General features: G+C 42.6%; 1 protein-coding gene and 1 pseudogene across 3 annotated transcripts in view; both read left to right on the forward strand.

Annotated features, from left to right (window-relative positions):
- Positions 1-17,453, forward strand: part of LOC148863685 (Metallo-hydrolase/oxidoreductase superfamily protein) — an 82,576-nt gene that overhangs the window by 36,538 nt on the left and 28,585 nt on the right. The gene's annotated exons all lie outside the window — the stretch shown is intronic.
- LOC148863686 (putative serine/threonine-protein phosphatase 2A regulatory subunit B'' subunit TON2 pseudogene) lies at positions 1,425-9,018 on the forward strand (annotated as a pseudogene).

The following is a 17,453-nucleotide window of genomic DNA, read 5'->3' on the forward strand; positions in this document are numbered from 1 at the left end:
GCCTCATGCACCTCATGCACACCCCATATAAAAAGACAGAAAAAAAGAATAAAAAAAGGAATGGTAAGGAAAGGAAAAGAAAGGGAAGGGAAAAAAAGAGAAACAAAAAGAAATAAAAGGAAAGGGAAGGGAAGTAAAGATAAAAGATTTTTATTAAAAATAAGGAAAAATGAGATCCTCCTTCTTCTTTCCTCCTCCCCTTCTTCCTCCCCCTCTTAGGGAGGCTTACGCCTCCTTGTGTCTGGGAGGCTTACACCTCCTTGTGTTTTGAACTACCCTCACGCTTCCGTGTTTTAAAACATTGTTTTGTACTTAAGCAAGCTGTTCTTTTGAGCTAACATAGGGTGTACATTACTTCTCTCTTTTCTAGTTTTACCCTAATGAAGTGCTTATCAACTTCAACGTGCTTGATCTGGTCATGGAGAGCCAGGTTTGCATCTATGTTGATTGCTGCTTTGTTGTCTTAGTGTAAGAGCACAGATTGGCACCAGGCTATAGTGCAAAATGGACCATGCGAAACCTATACTTCAGCATTAAAGGAAGAGCAAAGTCGAGATGCTTGTTCATGTGAAATCCGCTCACTTAGGTGTTTTCAGAAAATTGATAATCCAGAAAGTAACTTGCATGCGAGACATGTTTGTTCTTTGTTCATGGGAAAGGAAAGCACCTGTACCGTGCAATTCATGTGGCCATAACTCTCTTTAGCTAACCTTGAAATATGACGTGGTGTGACTGATTTGGGCAGATGATCTTAGATGTGTAGATCTTTTGTTGTAAACAACAAAGTAAGTTAAAAGAAAAGACAAAAAGGGAATAATAAGAAATAACGCTTTGTCAACTAAGAAGTTCCAAAGCTTCTATAAATAGCCCAATAGAAAAGGGATACCGATCGGATATTTTCCAGACAAGACAGCAGTCTTAATCTTGAGTCTAAGGAGTGAGAGCACTTTTTTGGAGCAAAACCTTAATCTATAGTAGGGCTCTACTAAGCTTTCTGATAGGCCCTCAACTACCCACTCAGGCCCACAACAGGAAACCCAGGCCCAAGACACACAGCAAGTCAGTCCCAGAAGTCCCACGCGTTAGTCCAGAACACCACACGAATCACACGGGTGGCACCACCCAATACATTCATATATAGCCGACACCCACGTATTTGAAAAGTAATCATAAACTGTGAAAATGCTTAGAAGCGGTTACAGTTGTAGCTGGCCATTTATTATATAGGCCAATGAACGAATGCTGGAGGGGTGTGAATGAATCATTGAGATTACTCTTTCTCTCTCTCCCCCCCCCTCTCTTTCTCTTTCTCTTCTCTCGTCTTCTACCTCGTCCATTTCAGGAGGGCGAGCTCCCTCGAACCAGCTCATCGGTGACAGAACAGCAGTGGGCCTTATCAATTGGTATCAGAGCCACCCAGATCCATGGATGTGCAGATGAGAAGGCTTGAAGACAGTCTCAGTCGTCTTGAGGGAAGTCAGAGGATTCAGAAAGGAATTCTGGCCGAGCTGAAGATGGTTTTTGACAGGCTTGGCACGATGGTCGGTTCTCTAGAAGAGCATAGTCGCCGAGCTCCCTCCGTCAACACTCATTTCGGAGAAAATGGAGGATTGAAGCTGATAGAGAGTGTTAGAGTTAGCCGAATAAGGGTAGATTAGTCATCTCACCTTGGTTAAGTTATGAGCTTATGTGGCAGTCTTATTAGAGGTTCTCTGTCCCATACTTAAGTAGGGGCAGTTTAGTCCTTGTACATTTAATTAGAAGCCTAATCACTATTAAGAGGTCGACTGATAGGGTTTAGCTATCAAGTTCGACAGTTCTTTCATCTTCTTCTTCTTCTCTTCTCTTTCTTCTTCTCCTTACTGGTTCGGACTACTGCAGCTACAGTAGCTACAGTAGCTACAGTAAAAACATGGTATCAGAGCGTGACAACTTCAGTTCGTGCTTCAGTTCTCTCCTTTTCTTCTCTGGGCTGTCAATGGAGAAGTGGTTCGTCCCAGGCCTGAAACATCACAACTCTTTTGTTTTTTTTTTTTTGGGTGCACAGAACCTTCTTTCCTAAGAAAACAACTTCAGCAGTGAATGGTTGGCTGAAGCTCTCAAACAAAGGTTGGTTATCTCTCCTCTGTGTGCTGTTGGTATTTCTGGGTTGAAAATCTTCAAGAACTTGAGAGGACTGATCAGAACCTAGAGAACTAAGTTGGTTGTTGCCCTGGTTCTTGAAAAAAATTCCAAGAACAGGCTGTGTTTACAGTGACCAAATGGTGTAAGGGCTGCTACTGTAGGTGGCTGAATGGTGCAAGGTGTAATGCAATGGTACTAGTTGAGTTTTTGTTGGTCTTGTAGTGCCCTCTTAAAAACGTTAAAGCAGGTCTGTATTGTGTGTGACAGCTATGGCTGTGTGGTGGTGCTTGTAATGCACAAACTCTTGACAGCAGTAGTGGTGTGACAGCTAGTTGAGTTTTTGTTGAGTAGTTGTAAAAGAGCTTGCATGTGGTTAGTAAGTGCTGAATTAATGTCGGTGTAGTCTGTGTTTTTTTTTTTGTGAAATCAGTAGTGGTGTGGATAAGAACAAAGGCATGTGTATCTATCATTGTGTTTAGGGACTGCTGTAGTTCTGGAACATCAAACTCTTGACAGCAGCACTTAGTTGGTAATTGGGAATTCAGATTAGAGGCAGCATTGAAAGAGTATCATGCAGCAATGGGAGATGGCTGTAGTGATCAGAAACCTAGTGTGGTGGTTTCCTCTGACTATCTAGGTGTACAGATGACCTCAATTAAACTGAATGGTGAGAACTATGTTCCATGGGCCAAGTCGGTGGAAGTTTTTCTCAAGGCAAAGAGAAAAGTGAAGCATGTGAAAGAAGATAAACCACCGGCTGACTCTTCAGGGTTTGATGATTGGGAACAGGAGGATGCTCAAATCATGACATGGCTATGGAACAGTATGGAAACCAAAATAAGTGCCAACTTCATGTTCTTAGATACAACTAAGGACATATGGGAATATGCCAAGAAGTTGTATTCTGGGCAAGATAATACTACAAGGGTATATCAGCTCTATCAGGAGTACTTTGGTCTGCAATAAGGAAATAAAACCCTAGAAGAGTACTATGCCAGTATGAAGAACCTCATAAATGAACTCAATGTCTTTCATCCTCTCACTCCAGATGTTAAGGTTCAGCAACAGCAGAGGGAACAACTAGATGTCACAAAGTTCTTAGTGGGGTTGAAATCAGAGTATGAACCAATTAGAGCCCAAATATTGGGGGGCTCTACCCTTCCTACACTTGAGGAAGTGTTTGCTCGGCTTCGCAGGATTTCTTTGGGACAGATAGAGAATCCCACGCAGTCTGATAGATCAGCTTTTGTAACAGCCAGAGGAGGTGGACGTACGAAAGGGGGAGGACATGCCTCTCGAGGAGGTCGTGGTGGTTCCATATTTGGCCGTGGTGGTGGTCGTGACTCAGGGGGAGGTCGTGGCAAAGAAAAAGGCAGCTCTACAAGGAAGTGTACCCACTGTGGTAGGGAAGGACATTCCGTAAATTTCTGTCATGATCTTCATGGCCGCCCTCCCTCTAAATGGGCCAATCATGCTATTGCTGGTGGGGTTGATGTCAGTGATAATCAACAAGTAGACCTAACTCCTTCCACATCTACATCTGTTTTCGGAAGGGGGATGGTGAGTGTACCGCGTGATGAGTATGAGCGGTTCCTTCAGTCCACTTTATAGCACACTACTTCTACTCTTGCCCACTCAGGTATAACTTGCCTGTCATCTAAAACCTCTCATTGGATTATTGACTCTGGAGCCTCTGATCACATGACCGGGACTCCAGGTGTGTTATCTTCTCTCTCTGAAACTTCCACATCTCAAACTGTTACCCTTGCCAATGGTTCCTCCTCTCCCGTCTGTGATGTTGGCAATGTTGACATGGCTTCTCTTTCTTTATCATCTGTTCTATATGTCCCTAAGTTTCCATTCAATCTTATGTCTGTTAGTAAATTAACCAAGACTCTTAACTGCTCTGTTACTTTTTTCCCTTCCTCTTGTGTTTTTCAGGATCTCAGGACGGGGAAGAAGATTGGTGGGGGGCATGAAACTGGTGGATTGTATTACCTTGACGGTGGTGGATCGTTAGTTGCACTTCAGACTTCACTCACTCCTCTACAGTGGCATTGTCGACTAGGACATCCTTCTCTCAAGGCACTCAAGATACTAGTTCCGTCTTTGAGTCATTTGTCAGTGTTACAGTGTGAGTCGTGTCAGTTTGGGAAACATCGCCGTGTTTCCTTCAGTCCTAGAGTTGAAAGTCGTATGTTGAGTCCTTTTGCTTTGGTTCATTCAGATGTTTGGGGCCTGATTAAAATAGAGTCTTATAATGGTTACAAGTATTTTGTCACTTTTATTGATGATTGTTCAAGAATGACATGGATTTATTTAATGAAAGAAAGGAGTGAATTATTTTCCATTTTTAAAAAAATTCATGCTGAAATATGTACACAATTTGATGTTCCAATCAAAGTTCTTCGTTCAGATAATGGTCGTGAATATTTTCTAACTTCCTTTCAACATTATTTAGAACAGCATGGCATCATTCATCAAACTTCTTGTGCATCCACTCCTCAACAAAATGGGGTGGCTGAACGGAAGAACCGTCATCTCCTTGAAACAACTCGGTCTATTCTTCATCATATGAGTGTTCCTAAACGGTTTTGGAGTGATGCTGTACTTACTGCGTGTTTCCTCATTAATTGGATGCCCTCCTTTATTCTTCATGGTCGGTCTCCCTTCTCTATCTTGTTTCCCACGTTGTCTCCCTTTCCATTAACACCTCGTATCTTTGGCTGTGTGTGCTTTGTTCACAATCTGAGTCCTGGAATAGACAAGTTGGATGCACGCTCCATTAAGTGTCTTTCTTGGCTACTCTTGGACTCAAAAAATGGTACAAGTGTTACAATCCCATTACTCGGAAGTGCTATGTCTGTCCTGATGTCACATTTTTTTGAGTCTGTTCCCTTCTTCTCAGGAACCGAAGCATCTTCGTCTCCACCTTTACTTCCTCTTCCTCTTCCGGTCAGTGATCTCGTTCCGGGTGTTCCTGTTGGAGTTGACTCGTCTTCTCATCCAGTGCAGATCCCTACTGAACAACCACCAATTCGGCAAGTGTATACACGTCGAACGACACCGGCCCCTCCTCCAACTTCTACCTTGTCCGCGGATCCTGTCGTTGCTCCTATTGCTGAACCTTCAGAACTTGACCTACCCATTGCCTTACAGAAAGGTAAACGTAGTTCTACTCTCCATCCCATTTCCAATTTTGTTTCAGTATCTCGCCTTTTCGCCTCACATCACCAGTTTGTTTCACTATTGTCATCTATTTCCATACCTAACAATGTCCAAGAGGCTCTTAGTTCACCTGGGTGGAGGTAGGCAATGGAGGAGGAAGTCTCTGCTCTTCAGCATACTCACACGTGGGAGCTCACTACTCTTCCCCCTGGTAAGCATGTTGTGGGTTGTAAATGAGTGTATACTGTTAAATACTTGCCAGATGGTAGTGTGGAGCATCTGGAAGCCAGACTTGTTGCTAAAGGGTATTCACAGTTGTATGGAGTGGACTATATGGAGACCTTCTCTCCAGTGGCTAAGATTAGCTCTGTCCGTGTGTTAATTTCCCTGGCAGTTATGTATGATTGGCCCTTATTTCAACTTGACATAAAAAATGCCTTTTTTCGTGGTGACCTTATAGAGGAGGTATATATGGAGCAATCACCTGGGTTTGTTGCTCAGGGGGAGGCTGGTAAGGTGTGCAGACTGAAAAAGGCAATGTATGGGTTGAAACAATCGCCTCGTGCTTGGTTCGGGAAGTTTAGTGAAGTGGTGAAGAATTTTGGAATGAAACAATGCCAGGTTGATCACTCAGTGTTCAGCTATGACTCATAAGCTGGAAAGATTTTATTAGTGGTCTATGTGGATGATATTGTCATAACTGGCAATGACAAATTGAGGATCGACAAACTCAAGGTATTTATGCAAAATCATTTTCAAACAAAAGACCTTGGGACATTGAAGTATTTCTTGGGTATAGAAGTTGCTAGATCAAGACAAGGTGTAAACCTGTGCCAAAGAAAATATGTTCTCGATCTATTGGACGAAACAGGACTGTTAGGTGTAAAACCGACTGAGACTCCTATGGAACCAAATGTTAAGTTGAGCAGTGATACAGGGGAAATATTTGATGATCCTGGAAGGTATAGACGACTAGTGGGGAAGCTGAACTATTTGACTATCACGAGACCAGACATCTCCTTTGCAGTCAGTGTGGTGAGCCAATTTATGCAGAACCCTCGTATATCTCACTGGGATGCAGTTCTTAGAATTGTAAGATATTTGAAGGGAGCTTCAGGCCGTGGGCTATTGTATTAACCAGGAGGAAAACTTGAAGTAGTTGGGTACACGGATGCAGATTGGGCGGGCTCTGTGTCTGATAGAAGATCTACTACAGGTTACTGCACATTTCTTGGAGGAAATCTTGTGACGTGGAAGAGTAAAAAGCAGACGGTTGTGGCTAGATGCAGTGCTGAAGCCGAGTACAGAGCCATGGCACACACTACATGTGAATTAGTGTGGTTGAGGAATCTCCTACAAGAAATCGGGTTCCACATGGATAAACCTATGAACTGTGACAATCAAGCTGCGCTCCATATCTCATCCAACCCTGTTTTTCATGAGAGAACAAAGCACATAGAGATTGATTGCCACTTTGTGAGGGAGAAGGTTCTTACTGGAGAGATAAGCACAGAAAATGTAAGCTCAGGTGATCAGTGGGCAGATTTGTTTACAAAATCCTTAAGCTCAGGGAGAGTGAACTATATATGTAACAAGCTGGGATTATATGATATATATTCTCCAGCTTGAGGGGGAGTGTTAGAGTTAGCCGAATAAGGGTAGATTAGTCATCTCACCTTGGTTAAGTTATGAGCTTATGTGGCAGTCTTATTAGAGGTTCTCTGTCCCATACTTAAGTAGGGGCAGTTTAGTCCTTGTACATTTAATTAGAAGCCTAATCACTATTAAGAGGTCGACTGATAGGGTTTAGCTATCAAGTTCGACAGTTCTTTCATCATCTTCTTCTTCTCTTCTCTTTCTTCTTCTCCTTACTGGTTCGGACTACTGCAGCTACAGTAGCTACAGTAAAAAACAGAGAGCATTGGAAAGCCAATAACGACAATGAGATCATCATCAGAAGTTGAGACTTCAACCCTAGCAACGAGCTCAGCGATGTTAGGTGACAAAATAGGGGAGGAGGTACAGAAGGGCAGTGTGAAGACTATAACCCCATCCATCGTTATCCATGTAGCTCAACCCCTGGTCCCTGTTCTCTTCCCTCTCACTCTCTCACTTAAATTGAGCCAGTCCATACCCAGCCCAGGTCTGTCTCAGTTGTTCAACCTCTGGTCATCATTTCCGTTGGCGGCAACCATAACCCGACCCATCTCACCATGCCACCTGAAACCTGTCTCTGGCCACCCTCCAGTTTTACAGATCCCTGTTCTTTCTCTTCTTCCTTGGCTCCCTAGTGACAACCATGAGTTCTGGTTCATTGTTGGAGTTAGGCCCGGGGTCACGGAACCTTCGACCACGAAGATCGCATTGGACGTGTGCTTGTTTCAACCAAGTTACGATGTTGGCAGATTCTTTCGATCATTGACAGTGATGCCAAAATAGCTAAGGAAGACTCAATGATTTGGGTTTTGGTTCCAACAGGACCTCTAGACACAGGTCAACAACGAAAGGGGGAAATGATAGGTAATGGGGAGAATCCAAGCATCTTTAACGTGGTCGTTGTTCACCTTGTCCGTTCTAGCATCTCCAGTAGTGCCATATCCAATAGCTGGGTGGATGTTGTTGTTGTGAGTATGTTCAGGCAGTTTGGAGTTGGATTAATTAGTGCTCGTCTCGTTGCTATGAAGAAGAGATTTTCCATTGTCATCATTGTCCCGGTCTCAGCCACGCTCACACCAAAGAAGATGAATCATGAAGATTTTTGCCAAATTGCTTCTGTATGTACGGAGCAAATAGGTCCAAGGTGTCGACGGTTTTTCAGCCCTTCAAATTTTATGAAGTCTGAGAAAGATGAGTCTGGAAGAATTTCAATCCTGCTGTTTTACCTTTATGTGATGCGCACAGTTTCCCTCACTAAGGCGAGAATTGATATGAGCGAGCTTGATGAGGATTCTGATGGTTTCCTTCACTCTCATGAAATGGAGGTCTACATTAGAGATCTTATTCCTAATTTGACACAACGATGAGGTAGGCCTGCAGGTTCTATTCAAATGAACTGCCGCATAGCTGCATGCAAATTTCTCTACCTTTGTGATCCTCACAGGCAAGGTAAAGCATGCATAAAGAAGGAACTACTTAGTAACTGCCTCCAGGAACTCATGGAACTGCACCAAGAAAGTGAGGAAGAAGTCACTGATACTGAAAACTGGTTCTCATTGACATCAGCCCAACAGATATATGATATGTTTCTTGCTCTAGATAAAGTTCTGAATGGGACATTGAGCAAGCAGGAGCTTCAAGAATATGCAGATGGTACATTGACAGAAATATTCATCAAGCGGGCATTTGATAAACATGTTCGGCATGGCAAAAATGGTGGTGGTGGTGATAATGCACGGAAGGTGGATTGACATATTTGTTTTGGTGTCTTGATCTCCATGGAAGAGGGTACCTTACAACAGCTGATATCCACACACTTTTCAGAGATGTAAGTCAAAAATGGATCGAGGGAGGGAACTATGAGTTGCACATTAAGGACGTAAGAGATGAGATATCGAGATTCCTTAAATTGCATATGCAGAGAGCACAACAGCGCATGGAGTTGGCCTACGACCACAATCACCGGGAGCTTGAATATGCAGTTGGGGATTGGATCTATTTGAAGTTCCAGCCTTACCGGCAAGCTTCAGTAGCCTGACAAGTTTGGCAGAGGCTAGCTCCTAAGTATTTTGGCCCATTCATGGTGATTGAACGAGTGGGACAGGTGGCTTACAAATTGGGGCTTCCCACTTGCTTGAAATTACACCCGATTTTCCATGTTAGTATGCTGAAGCCTTGCCTAAGCCCTACAACTAAGGTCAGCTCGACCCTTCCGCAATTCACAGAAGATGGGGGTATACTGATTGAACCACGACAAATCAGAAATGTAAGAGGGGTCAAGATAGGCAGAAGTTACACAAGCAGGCCCAAAAACTTGCCACCAAAAATGCCACTCAGGAGGACTATGACAAACTACAGGATCAGTATCCCCACATCAACCTTGAGGACAAGGTGTTTCTTGAAGGTGGGACTGATAGGCCCTCAACTACCCACTCGGGCCCACAACAGGAAACCCAGGCCGAAGACACACAGCAAGTCAGGCCCAGAAGTCCCACATGTCAGTCCAGAACACCACATGAATCACACGGGTGGCACCACCCAATACCTTCATATATAACCGACACCCACGTATTTGAAAAGTAATCATAGACTGAAATGCTCAGAAGCGGTTACTGTTGTAGCTGGCAATTTATTATATAGGCCAATGAACGAATGCTGGAGGGGTGTGAATGAATCATTGAGACTTCTCTCTCTCTCTCTCCCTCTCCCTCTCTTTCTCTTCTCTCGTCTTCTACCTCTCGTCCATTTCAGGAGGGCGAGCTCCCTCGAACCAGCTCACCAGTGACAGAACAGCGGCGGGTCTTATCACTTTCACTACTTGTCTCACCTTCTTTTCAATGAATATTCAGGGGGAAAACTCTTGTAGTTTCTCCATTTGCAATCTTTGACTTTCAAACCTAACCGACCAAGCCAACCCCTACACATAGTAAAGTGACAAAGGGCTGTTTGCAACGAATACTAGCTCTCCCAACAAGTTCTTTATTGATAGTACTTTTTCAACCCCATGTGTCATGGCCCTGTGCTCTGCTGTGGTGCTAGATCTGGCAACCACACCTTGCTTCTTGCTTGTCTATGTAACCAAATTACCCTCTACAAAGGTACAATACCCACTAATGGACTTCCTGTCATCAATAGACCCAGCCTAATTTGCATCAGTGTACACCTCTACTCTCATGTGGCCATGTTTTGTAAACATTAAACCTTTCCTTGGGATGTTTCTTCAAGTACCTGACTACTCTTTTCGCAAGTTGCAACATTAAGGTAGGAAGTTCTAGGGGCATGCATATGTTGATTGAGAACCCCTATAGCATAAGCAATGTCTAACTGAGTTGTTGACAAGTATAGAAGTCTTCCTAGCGGACATTGGAATTGCTTAATGTCTAGTAAAATCTCACCCTCATCATTACTTAGCCTGTGGTTCACCTCAATAGGAGTGTTGGCTGCTTTGCTCCCAACTTGCCAATATCTTGGAGAAGGTCTAAACTCTAGAACATGTTTCCTTTGATAAATGAAGATACCCTTCTTTGAATGGGCAACCTCAATCAAGGAAATAATGATGGGGATGTGGATCTTTCACCTCAAATTGTGTGGCCAAGAAATCCTTCAGTCTCTGTATCTCTAAATCCCAATCTCCAATGATAACAATATCATGCACATAAACTATTAGGGCAACAATCTTACCTTGGTCAACAAAATATTATTCTAGTAATAGTTTTAAAACCAATGCCCCTTGAAAATCTTATATGAAATAAAAAAAAACCAGGTTGGAATTATATTAATGAAATGATACCTGTTAATTATCAAAAAAAAAAAAAATCTTATACGAAATAAGGAATGACAGTAAAAAACCATGTTGGAATTTGTTAGAGTCGGCTGTAGGTAGTATAGGCATTTTACATTAAGTTATATGTTAAATGTAATTATGAGTAGATCTTAAGTTAGCTGATGTGTTTCTCACTTAAGCGAGGGCATAAGAGTAATTCTGATTTGTTTAGAAAGATATAAATAAAGTCTGGCCGACTAGAGAAGATAGATTTTTCTCTCTAGTTCGACTAGAACAGTTTTATCTGAAACCGTATTATTATTATTATCTGAAATCGTATGGACACTATATCTGAATTCTATCATGGTACCAGAGCCACGATAACTAGTTCAGATCAACCTTCTTTTTCTCCCTCTATTCAGCGCATACTCTCCTTGGGTTTTGCAGAATTCTCATTGATAGCTAGGAGTTTCACAGAAAGAAAAAAAAGGACTAATCGTTTTCTTGTTCTGGGGTTTTTAATGCCTCCAATGAGTGAAGTTGTTGTGGTTTTGTGTGGTTGGTAGAAAACCCTCTACTCGGCAGTTCGAAGAGGGCTGGTTTCAGGTGTGAGGATAGTGACAGTGCAGATTTGGTGAAACAGAATACATGATTGCTGAACCAAATCGTGATGTGTAGCAGTGAGATAGTTAGATTACATGAGTGTAGCTGTGAGAAACAAATTGTGATATGTTGCAGAACCAAATTTCCTGTTTCGTGAGGTGTATTGTGAGGGTTTATGGTGCTGAAAGTGGAAGACAGCAGTGGTGTTGTTGCTAAAAGTGGTGAACAACTGTGAGTGTTGTTGCGGAAACCTATGATAGTAGGTACCCTAGTAGTAATCAGTCATTGGTGTATAGTGTGGTGACTAATTAGTGAAGTAGAGTGACAAACTAGTGGTAGAATTTCTTCCCTTTTTCCTTGTGCAGTCATGGGAGATAGCAGTGAATGCAAGTCTAGTGTGATGGTCCCTTCTGATTATTTGAATGTGCAGATGCCATCTATAAAACTGAATGGTGAGAATTATGTGCCTTGGGCTAAATCTGTTGAAGTTTTTCTGAAAGCTAAGAAGAAAGTGAAGCATGTGAGGGAAGATAAACCCCCAACTGATTCTCAGGGATATGATGGGAGCAAAAGGATGCACAAATTATGACATGGCTATGGAATAGTATGGAACCCAAAATCAGTGTGAACTTCATGTTTTTAGATCAATGTTTTAAAACGCAGAGGCGTGATGCGAGGCGTTCCACTACCTAGAGGCGTGAGGCATAGTTCAGAATGCAAGAGGCGTAAGCCTCCAAAACACAAGGAGGTGTAAGCCTCCTTAAGAGGAGGAGGATGAAGAGTAAGGGGGGATATCATTTTTTCTTTATTTTTAATAAAAATATTTTATATTAAGAAGAATAAAGATGCATAACATTAGTTGAAAGGGGGGGTCTTGTCGAAGCGGAGTAAGACCCCCCTAACTCAAAAAAACAAATTGGGCTGCATCGTAAAGAGGGCGGGGGCGGGGGCGGGGGCAGGGGTCTTCGCCCCCCAGCCGAAGGGCAGGGGGCAAACCACTTTCTTTCCCGTTATCTTTTCTTCCCTTCCCTTCCCTTTTCTTTTCTTTCATTTTCTCTTTTTTTCTTTTCTTTCTTTTTCTTTCCCTTCCCTTTCTTTTCCTTTCCTTTCCTTTTTTTTTTTTCTGTCTTTTTATATAAGATGTGCATGAGGTGTACGCCTCATGAAAAAAGCTCAAGATGTGTACACCTCAGAGGTGTTAGTGCCTCTGGCATATACGCCTCAGGGCGTTTTGGGAGCGCCTCGCCTGGAGGCGCGCCTCTAGGCGTATGCCTCCCACGCCTTTTAAAACACTGTTTTAGATATAGCCAAGGAGGTCTGGGATCAAGCAAGGAAGCTTTATTTTGGACAAGACAACATTGCTAGGGTTTACCAACTGTACCAAGAGTATTTCAATTTGCAACAAGGGAATTAGAGTCTTGAAGACTATTATGCAAGTATGAGAAATTTGCGAAATGAGTTGAATGTGTATCACCCTCTTACACTTGATGTCAAAATTCAGCAACAACAGAGATAGCAGTTGGATGTGACTAGATTTTTAGTAGGGTTGAAGTCTGAATATGAATCGGTAAGGGCACAGATATTAGGTGGGTCTGCTATTCTCTCTCTTGAGGAAGTATTTGCTTGTCTCTGGAGGATCTCAGTTGGACCCACGAAGAACTCTACTATATCATATAGGTCTACATTTGTAGTAACGAGAGGGGGAGGTCATGGAGGTAGAGGAGGAGCTCAAGAAGGTCAACCTGGCCGTGGTAGTGGTGATGGACCCATGTATGGTCATTGCGGTGGTGGCATGTACAGTCGTGGTGGTGGTCGTGTTGGAGGTCGAGACTTAGGGGAGCCCGTGGTAGAGGACATAGTAATGGTCAGAGGAGGTGTGTACACATTGTGGTATGGAGGGACATACTATCAACTTCTGTTATGATCTACATGGCCCACGTCCAACCTGGGCAAATCATGCAGCTGTAATTGGTGATGGTTTGAGACAGGAATCTCAACAAACTAATCAAATGCTCTCTACATCTACAGATGCCTCCAGAAAGGAGATGTTGAGTGTTCCACGGGATGAGTATGAGCGGTTCATTCAGGGTACATCTCAGTAGAACACGGCTACCCTTGCACACTTAGGTATGGCTTGTCAGGCATCCAAACCTTCCCATTGGATTATAGATTCTGGAGCTTCCGATCATATGATTGGGACTCTAGGTGTGTTTTCATCCCTTTTTCCGTCCTCCATATCACAATCTGTTACTCTTGCCAATGGTTCTACTTCTTCCATATGTGGGGTTGGTAATTTTGACACAGACTCATTGTCCCTATCCTCAGTTTTATATGTTCCCAAGTTTCCCTTTAACTTGATGTCTGTTAGTAAATTGACTAAGTCTCTTAATTGCTCTAGCACTTTTTACCCTTCTTCTTGTGTGTTTTAGGATCTCAAGATGGTGATGAAGATTGGCGGAGGGCATGAAGCTGGTCGATTATATTACCTTGACGGAGGTGGTTCGAAAACAACCCTTCAGACATCTCTTTCTCCTCTTCTGTGGCATTGTAGACTTGGTCATCCGTCTCTTAAAGCTCTTCAATTACTTGTTCCGTCGTTGAGTCGTGTCAGTTTGGGAAACATCATCGTGTTCCCTTTAGTCCTAGATTTGATAGTCGTATGCCGAGTCCTTTGTATTTAGTCCATTCGGACATCTGGGGTCCAAACATAATAGTGTCTTATAATGGTTATTCAAGGATGACATGGCTTTACCTTACGAAAGAAAGGAGTGAATTGTTTTCTATCTTCCAAAAATTTTATGCTGAGATTCGTAATCAATTTGGTGTACACATTAAAATTCTTCGTTTTGATAATGGCCGCGAGTATTTTTACACACCATTTCAAGAATATTTGGAACAACATGGCATTATCCATCAAACCTCGTGTACCTACACCCTTCAACAAAATGGGGTGGTTGAGAGAAAGAACCGTCACTTTTTTGAAATTGCTCGGTCCCTCTTACATCATATGAATGTTCCCAAACACTTTTGGAGTGATGTTGTGTTTACATCTTGCTTCCTTATTAACCACATGCCCATGTCTATCCTTGAAGGTCAGTCTCCATTCTCCGTTTTGTTTCCTACTTTGTCTCCTTTTCCTCTTATGCCTAGAGTCTTTGGGTGTGTTTGTTTTGTTCATAATCTTGGGTTTGAAATGGACAAGTTAGATGCTCAATCCACTAAGTGTGTCTTCCTTGGCTATTCCAAGACTAAAAAAGGGTGCAAGTGTTATAACCCCAGTTCCTGGCGTTCTTTTGTGTGTGCTGATGTTAGATGCTCGATCCATTAAGTGTATCTTCCTTGGCTATTCCAGGACTCAAAAAGGGTATAAGTGTTATAACCCTAGTTCCTGGTATTCTTTTGTGTGTCATGATGTTACATTCTTTAAGTCTGTTCCTTTTTTCTCCGAGTCTGGATGTTTCTTCTCATCCATCACTATCACCTCCTCTTCCAGTTCCTGTTGAGGACCCCATTCCTCTTGTTCCAGTTGTGACCAAGTCTTTGCTTCCAGTGCAACTCCTTGCTGAATGACCACCCATCTGGCAACTGTATACACATCATCAAGTACCGGCTCCTCCAGCTTCGTCATCGTCGATAGATCCGGCAGTTGTTACCACCCCAACCCCATCCTTTATTTTCGACCTTGATCTTCCTATTGCTTTGCGGAAAGGTAAACACAATTGTGCTCTTCTCCCCATTTCCAATTATGTTTTTGTATCTCACCTTTCGGCTATGAGTCTAGTGCTGGGAAGATCCTATTAGTGGTACATGTAGATGATATTGTTATCACCGACAGTGATAGACCATGGATTTACAGGTTGAAGATTTACTTGCATGATCACTTCCTAACAAAGGATCTTGGCAAATTAAGATACTTCCTAGGGATAGAAGTAGCGAGGTTCAAGAATGGTATTAATCTGTGCTAGAGGAAATATGTCCTTGATCTGCTTGAGGAAATAGGATTGTTAGGTGCTAGACCAGCTGGTACACCCATGGAACCGAATGTCAAGTTGAGTAGTGATGCAGGTGAGGAGTTTGAAGATCCTGGAAGGTATAGAAGGTTGGTAGGTAAGCTGAATTACCTAACCATCGCTCAATCCGATATCTCATTTTTAGTTAGTGTAGTGAGTCAGTTTAAGCATAACCCTCGAATTCCACATTGGAAAGCGGTTCTAAGGATTGCACGGTACTTGAAGGGAGCTCCAGGTCGTGGTTTGTTATATAAAAGTGGATGAAGTCTTGAGATAGAGGGATACACGGATGTTGATTGGGCTGGTTCCATATCTGACAGAAGGTCCACTATAGGGTATTGCACTTTTCTTGGTGGCAACTTAGTGACATGGAATAGTAAGAAGCAGGCAGTGGTAGCAAGAAGTAGTGCGGAGGCTAAATATAGAGCCATGGCAAACACAACGTGTGAATTAGTGTGTTTGAAGCATCTCCTAGAGGAAATGGGGTACTCGATTGACACTCCTATGAAGCTATATTGTGATAATCATGCTGCAGTTCATATCTCCTCTAATCTAGTGTTTCATGAAACAATGAAGCATATAGAAGTTGATTACCACTTTGTATGTGAGAAGGTGCTTAATGGAGTGTCCATTGAAGGACCTCTTCCCTTCTTTGTTCTCTATTTCAAGGTATAAAAAGCATGTTGTGTCAAAGTTTTTTTCCATAATGAATAATCCATCAACACCAAATTGGGACTTTGAGTTTCGTAGAGGTTTAAGGGAAGAGGAAATTGTGTCTCTCACAAATCTGCTAAGTCTACTTGATATAGTATGTTTGGAGTCTTTGGATGCTTCTGAACCTGATAAATTTGGACACCCCAGCGGAATGGATCCTTTTCATGCGCTTCTTTCTTTAAATCCATTACTCAGTCTACCCCCAACCAGCCTTTCCCTTTTAAGGAAATTTGGTGCAGGCTTGTCCCCACTAAGGTTATGGCTTTTTGCTGGGAAGTGTATTATGGGAAAATAAACACCTTAGACATTCTACAAAAGAGAAGACCTTTTCTCTGTCTCTCACCTTCCTGGTGTATTCTTTGCAGGTGACATGGTGAGGACTGTAACCATATACTAATATCTTGTTCATTTACTGCAGAGTTATGGGAGTGGCTCTTATCATTGTTTGGGTGCAAGTTGGTTAGGCCAGCAGATGCAAGTTTGATTTTTTATCCTGCTTTCTTCCCTTGGTGTCACAGAAGAGGAAGAATTATGTGGAGGTGTGCAAGAACAACACTGATCTGGTCCGTGTGGGAAGAAAGGAATACCAGAATTTTCCAAGAGAAGGAGAGAAGCCCAGAAGAGATGAAGGACTGCATTCTAAATAGGGTGATCTTGTGGCTAAAATCATTGGACCTATTCCATCAATTCTCGTTTAATGATATTTGGAGGAATTGGTTAGCAGTGGCTAATTGTTCATCCATAAAGACTAAAGTGAGTATGGCTTGGGAACCCCCTCCTGAAAGATTTTTGAAGCTGAATTTCGACGGAAGTAGTCTTGGTAATCCAGGTCCATCAGGGGTGGGAGGGGTACTGGGGAATGAGAGTGGGAATGTGGTTCTTATTTTCTCAGGACCCACAGGAGTTGGAAACTCTACTAGGGCAGAACTTGCTGCCGCTATCCAGGGAGTACAGTTAGCAGTGCAGATAGGTGTGGAGCAGTTGAAGGGGACTCCAAGGTGGTAGTGGGCTGGCTACAAAATCCGGAATCTATAGTGTGGTGTTTTAAGAATGGAATTAAAAAATTCAACTGCCTAACAAGAAGCTTGATAGTGAGAATACAATGGGTGGGGAGATCAGCAAACTCTATGGCTGATGGTCTTGCAAAGCAAGGGCTAAATAGGGAAAGTTTGTATTGGGCTCAGTTGTAGACCGAATCTGTTTTCTATTCTTTCTTCCTACTATTAGGAGAGGATGCAGCTCGTGCCTTTCCATGGGAAGCTTGTAACTGCATTAGTTTTTATTAATGAAATTTGTCCTTCTTATTTATCAAAAAAAAATGTGCTTAATGGAGTGATAAGTACAACATATGTGAACACAAGAAATCAATGGGCAGATCTGTTTACCAAAGGGTTGAGTCGGGGAAGAGTGGACTA

This window comes from Nelumbo lutea, chromosome 3 (assembly GCF_056320005.1).
Source record: "Nelumbo lutea isolate HS-2025 chromosome 3, American lotus-T2T, whole genome shotgun sequence".
NCBI classification, from domain to species: Eukaryota; Viridiplantae; Streptophyta; class Magnoliopsida; order Proteales; family Nelumbonaceae; genus Nelumbo; species Nelumbo lutea.